This window comes from Coregonus lavaretus, assembly GCF_964263955.1.
Source record: "Coregonus lavaretus genome assembly, chromosome: 25".
NCBI classification, from domain to species: Eukaryota; Metazoa; Chordata; class Actinopteri; order Salmoniformes; family Salmonidae; genus Coregonus; species Coregonus lavaretus.
The window spans coordinates 32,804,088-32,810,567 of record NC_140012.1 but is presented as its reverse complement, the minus strand read 5'-3'; positions in this window follow the sequence as shown (position 1 = coordinate 32,810,567).

Here is a 6,480-nt window from a genome sequence, read left to right as displayed (position 1 = left end):
TAAACCACTACACTAGACTACATAACTGGGCTACATAACTAAACCACTACACTAGACTACATAACTAAACCACTACACTAGACTACATAACTAAACCACTACACTAGACTACATAACTAAACCACTACACTAGACTACATAACTGGGCTACATAACTAAACCACCACACTAGACTACATAACTAAACCACTACACTAGACTACATAACTGGGCTACATAACTAAACCACCACACTAGACTACATAACTAAACCACTACACTAGACTACATAACTGGGCTACATAACTAAACCACCACACTAGACTACATAACTGGGCTACATAACTAAACCACTACACTAGACTACATAACTAAACCACTACACTAGACTACATAACTAAACCACTACACTAGACTACATAACTGGGCTACATAACTAAACCACCACACTAGACTACATAACTGGGTTACATAACTAAACCACTACACTAGACTACATAACTAAACTGCTACACTAGACTACATAACTAAACCACTACACTAGACTACATAACTGGGCTACATAACTAAACCACCACACTAGACTACATAACTAAACCACCACACTAGACTACATAACTGGGATACATAACTAAACCACCACACTAGACTAAATAATTAAACCACTACACTAGACTACATAACTGGGCTACATAACTAAACCACTACACTAGACTACATAACTGGGCTACATAACTAAACCACCACACAAGACTACATAATTGGGCTACATAACTAAACCACTACACTAGACTACATAACTGGGCTACATAACTAAACCACCACACTAGACTACATAACTGGGCTACATAACTAAACCACCACACTAGACTACATAACTGGGCTACATAACTAAACCACCACACTAGACTACATAACTGGGCTACATAACTAAACCACCACACTAGACTACATAACTAAACCACTACACTAGACTACATAACTGGGCTACATAACTAAACCACCACACTAGACTACATAACTGGGCTACATAACTAAACCACCACACTAGACTACATAACTGGGCTACATAACTAAACCACCACACTAGACTACATAACTGGGCTACATAACTAAACCACTACACTAGACTACATAACTAAACCACTACACTAGACTACATAACTGGGCTACATAACTAAACCACCACACTAGACTACATAACTGGGCTACATAACTAAACCACCACACTAGACTACATAACTAAACCACCACACTAGACTACATAACTAAACCACTACACTAGACTACATAACTGGGCTACATAACTAAACCACCACACTAGACTACATAACTAAACCACTACACTAGACTACATAACTAAACCACTACACTAGACTACATAACTGGGCTACATAACTAAACCACCACACTAGACTACATAACTGGGCTACATAACTAAACCACTACACTAGACTACATAACTAAACCACTACACTAGACTACATAACTAAACCACTACACTAGACTACATAACTGGGCTACATAACTAAACCACCACACTAGACTACATGACTAAACCACTACACTAGACTACATAACTGGGCTACATAACTAAACCACCACACTAGACTACATAACTAAACCACTACACTAGACTACATAACTGGGCTACATAACTAAACCACCACACTAGACTACATAACTGGGCTACATAACTAAACCACTACACTAGACTACATAACTAAACCACTACACTAGACTACATAACTAAACCACTACACTAGACTACATAACTGGGCTACATAACTAAACTACTACACTAGACTACATAACTAAACCACCACACTAGACTACATAACTGGGCTACATAACTAAACCACTACACTAGACTACATAACTAAAGCACTACACTAGACTACATAACTAAACCACTACACTAGACTACATAACTAAACCACTACACTAGACTACATAACTGGGCTACACAACTAAACCACCACACTAGACTACATAACTGGGCTACATAACTAAACCACTACACTAGACTACATAACTAAACCACTACACTAGACTACATAACTAAACCACTACACTAGACTACATAACTGGGCTACATAACTAAACCACCACACTAGACTACATAACTAAACCACCACACTAGACTACATAACTGGGCTACATAACTAAACCACCACACTAGACTACATAACTAAACCACTACACTAGACTACATAACTGGGCTACATAACTAAACCACCACACTAGACTACATAACTAAACCACTACACTAGACTACATAACTGGGCTACATAACAAAACCACCACACTAGACTACATAACTGGGCTACATAACTAAACCACCACATTAGACTACATAACTATATTTCTTATAAATTGATTTGCATTTTAATGAGGGAAATAAGTATTTGACCCCTCTGCAAAACATCACTTAGTACTTGGTGGCAAAACTCTTGTTGGCAATCAGAGAGGTCAGACATTTCTTGTAGTTGGCCACCAGGTTTGCACACATCTCAGGAGGGATTTTGTCCCACCCCTCTTTGCAGATCTTCTCCAAGTCATTAAGGTTTCAAGACTGACGTTTGGCAACTCGAACCTTCAGCTCCCTCCACAGATTTTCTATGGGATTAAGGTCTGGAGACTGGCTAGGCCACTCCAGGACCTTAATGTGCTTCTTCTTGAGCCACTCCTTTGTTGCCTTGGCCATGCTGGAATATCCATCCACGACCCATTTTCAATGCCCTGGCTGAGGGAAGGAGGTTCTCACCCAAGATTTGACGGTACATGGCCCCGTTCATTGTCCCTTTGATGCTGTGAAGTTGTCCTGTCCCCTTAGCAGAAAAACACCCCCAAAGCATAATGTTTCCACCTCCATGTTTGACGGTGGGGATGGTGTTCTTGGGGTCATAGGCAGCATTCCTCCTCCTCCAAACACGGCGAGTTGAGTTGATGCCAAAGAGCTCCATTTTGGTCTCATCTGACCACAACACTTTCACCCAATTCTCCTCTGAATCATTCAGATGTTCATTGGCAAATTTCAGACGGCCCTGTATATGTGCTTTCTTGAGCAGGGGGACCTTGCGGGCGCTGCAGGATTTCAGTCCTTCACGGCGTAGTGTGTTACCAATTGTTTTTGTGGTGACTATGGTTCCAGCTGCCTTGAGATCATTGACAAGATCCTCCCGTGTAGTTCTGGGCTGATTCCTCACCGTTCTCATGATAATTGCAACTCCACGAGGTGAGATCTTGCATGGAGCCCCAGGCCGAGGGAGATTGACAGTTCTTTTGTGTTTCTTCCATTTGCGAATAATCGCACCAACTGTTGTCAGCTTCTCACCAAGCTGCTTGGCGATGGTCTTGTAGCCCATTCCAGCCTTGTGTAGGTCTACAATCTTGTCCCTGACATCCTTGGAGAGCTCTTTGGTCTTGGCCATGGTGGAGAGTTTGGAATCTGATTGATTGATTGCTTCTGTGGACAGGTGTCTTTTATACAGTTAACAAGCTGAGATTAGGAGCACTCCCTTTAAGAGTGTGCTCCTAATCTCAGCTCGTTACCTGTATAAATGACACCTGGGAGCCAGAAATCTTTCTGATTGAGAGGGGGTCAAATACTTATTTCCCTCATTAAAATGCAAATCAATTTATAACATTTTTGACATGCGTTTTTCTGGATTTTTTTGTTGTTATTCTGTCTCTCACTGTTCAAATAAACCTACCATTAACATTATAGACTGATAATTTCTTTGTCAGTGGGCAAACGTACAAAATCAGCAGGGGATCAAATACTTTTTTCCCTCACTGTAACTAAACCACCACACTAGACTACATAACTGGGCTACATAACTAAACCACTACAATAGACTACATAACTGGGCTACATAACTAAACCACCACACCAGACTACATAACTAAACCACTACACTAGACTACATAACTAAACCACTACACTAGACTACATAACTGGGCTACATAACTAAACCACCACACTAGACTACATAACTAAACCACTACACTAGACTACATAACTGGGGCTACATAACCAAACCACCACACTAGACTACATAACTGGGCTACATAACTAAACCACCAAACTAGACTACATATCTGGGCTACATAACTAAACCACCACACTAGACTACATAACTGGGCTACACAACTAAACCACTACACTAGACTACATAACTAAACCACTACACTAGACTACATAACTGGGCTACATAACTAAACCACTACACTAGACTACATAACTAAACCACTACACTAGACTACATAACTGGACTACATAACTAAACCACTACACTAGACTACATAACTAAACCACTACACTAGACTACATAACTGGGCTACATAACTAAACCACTACACTAGACTACATAACTAAACCACTACACTAGACTACATAACTAAACCACTACACTAGACTACATAACTGGGGCTAAATAACTAAACCACCACACTAGACTACATAACTAAACCACCACACTAGACTACATAACTGGGCTACATAACTAAACTACCACACTAGACTACATAACTGGGCTACATAACTAAACCACCACACTAGACTACATAACTAAACCACTACACTAGACTACATAACTGGGCTACATAACTAAACCACTACACTAGACTACATAACTGGGCTACATAACTAAACCACCACACTAGACTACATAACTAAACCACTACACTAGACTACATAACTAAACCACTACACTAGACTACATAACTGGGCTACATAACTAAACCACTACACTAGACTACATAACTGGGCTACATAACTAAACCACCACACCAGACTACATAACTAAACCACTACACTAGACTACATAACTGGGCTACATAACTAAACCACTACACTAGACTACATAACTAAACCACTACACTAGACTACATAACTGGGCTACATAACTAAACCACCACACTAGACTACATAACTAAACCACTACACTAGACTACATAACTAAACCACTACACTAGACTACATAACTGGGCTACATAACTAAACCACTACTTTAGACTACATAACTGGGCTACATAACTAAACCACCACACTAGACTACATAACTAAACCACTACACTAGACTACATAACTGGGCTACATAACTAAACCACTACACTAGACTACATAACTAAACCACTACACTAGACTACATAACTGGGCTACATAACTAAACCACTACACTAGACTACATAACTAAACCACTACACTAGACTACATAACTGGGCTACATAACTAAACCACTACTTTAGACTACATAACTGGGCTAAATAACTAAACCACCACACTAGACTACATAACTAAACCACCACACTAGACTACATAACTGGGCTACATAACTAAACTACCACACTAGACTACATAACTGGTCTACATAACTAAACCACCACACTAGACTACATAACTAAACCACTACACTAGACTACATAACTGGGCTACATAACTAAACCACTACACTAGACTACATAACTGGGCTACATAACTAAACCACCACACTAGACTACATAACTAAACCACTACACTAGACTACATAACTAAACCACTACACTAGACTACATAACTGGGCTACATAACTAAACCACTACACTAGACTACATAACTGGGCTACATAACTAAACCACCACACCAGACTACATAACTAAACCACTACACTAGACTACATAACTGGGCTACATAACTAAACCACTACACTAGACTACATAACTAAACCACTACACTAGACTACATAACTGGGCTACATAACTAAACCACCACACTAGACTACATAACTAAACCACTACACTAGACTACATAACTAAACCACTACACTAGACTACATAACTGGGCTACATAACTAAACCACTACTTTAGACTACATAACTGGGCTACATAACTAAACCACCACACTAGACTACATAACTAAACCACTACACTAGACTACATAACTGGGCTACATAACTAAACCACTACACTAGACTACATAACTAAACCACTAGACTAGACTACATAACTGGGCTACATAACTAAACCACTACTTTAGACTACATAACTGGGCTACATAACTAAACCACCACACTAGACTACATAACTAAACCACTACACTAGACTACATAACTGGGCTACATAACTAAACCACTACACTAGACTACATAACTAAACCACTACACTAGACTACATAACTGGGCTACATAACTAAACCACTACACTAGACTACATAACTAAACCACTACACTAGACTACATAACTGGGCTACATAACTAAACCACTACACTAGACTACATAACTGGGCTACATAACTAAACCACCACACTAGACTACATAACTAAACCACTACACTAAACTACATAACTAGACTACATAACTAAACCACTACACTAGACTACATAACTAAACCACTACACTAGACTACATAACTAAACCACTACACTAGACTACTACACTAGACTACTACACTAGACTACATAACTAGACTACATAACTAAACCACTACACTAGACTACATAACTGGGCTACCTAACTAA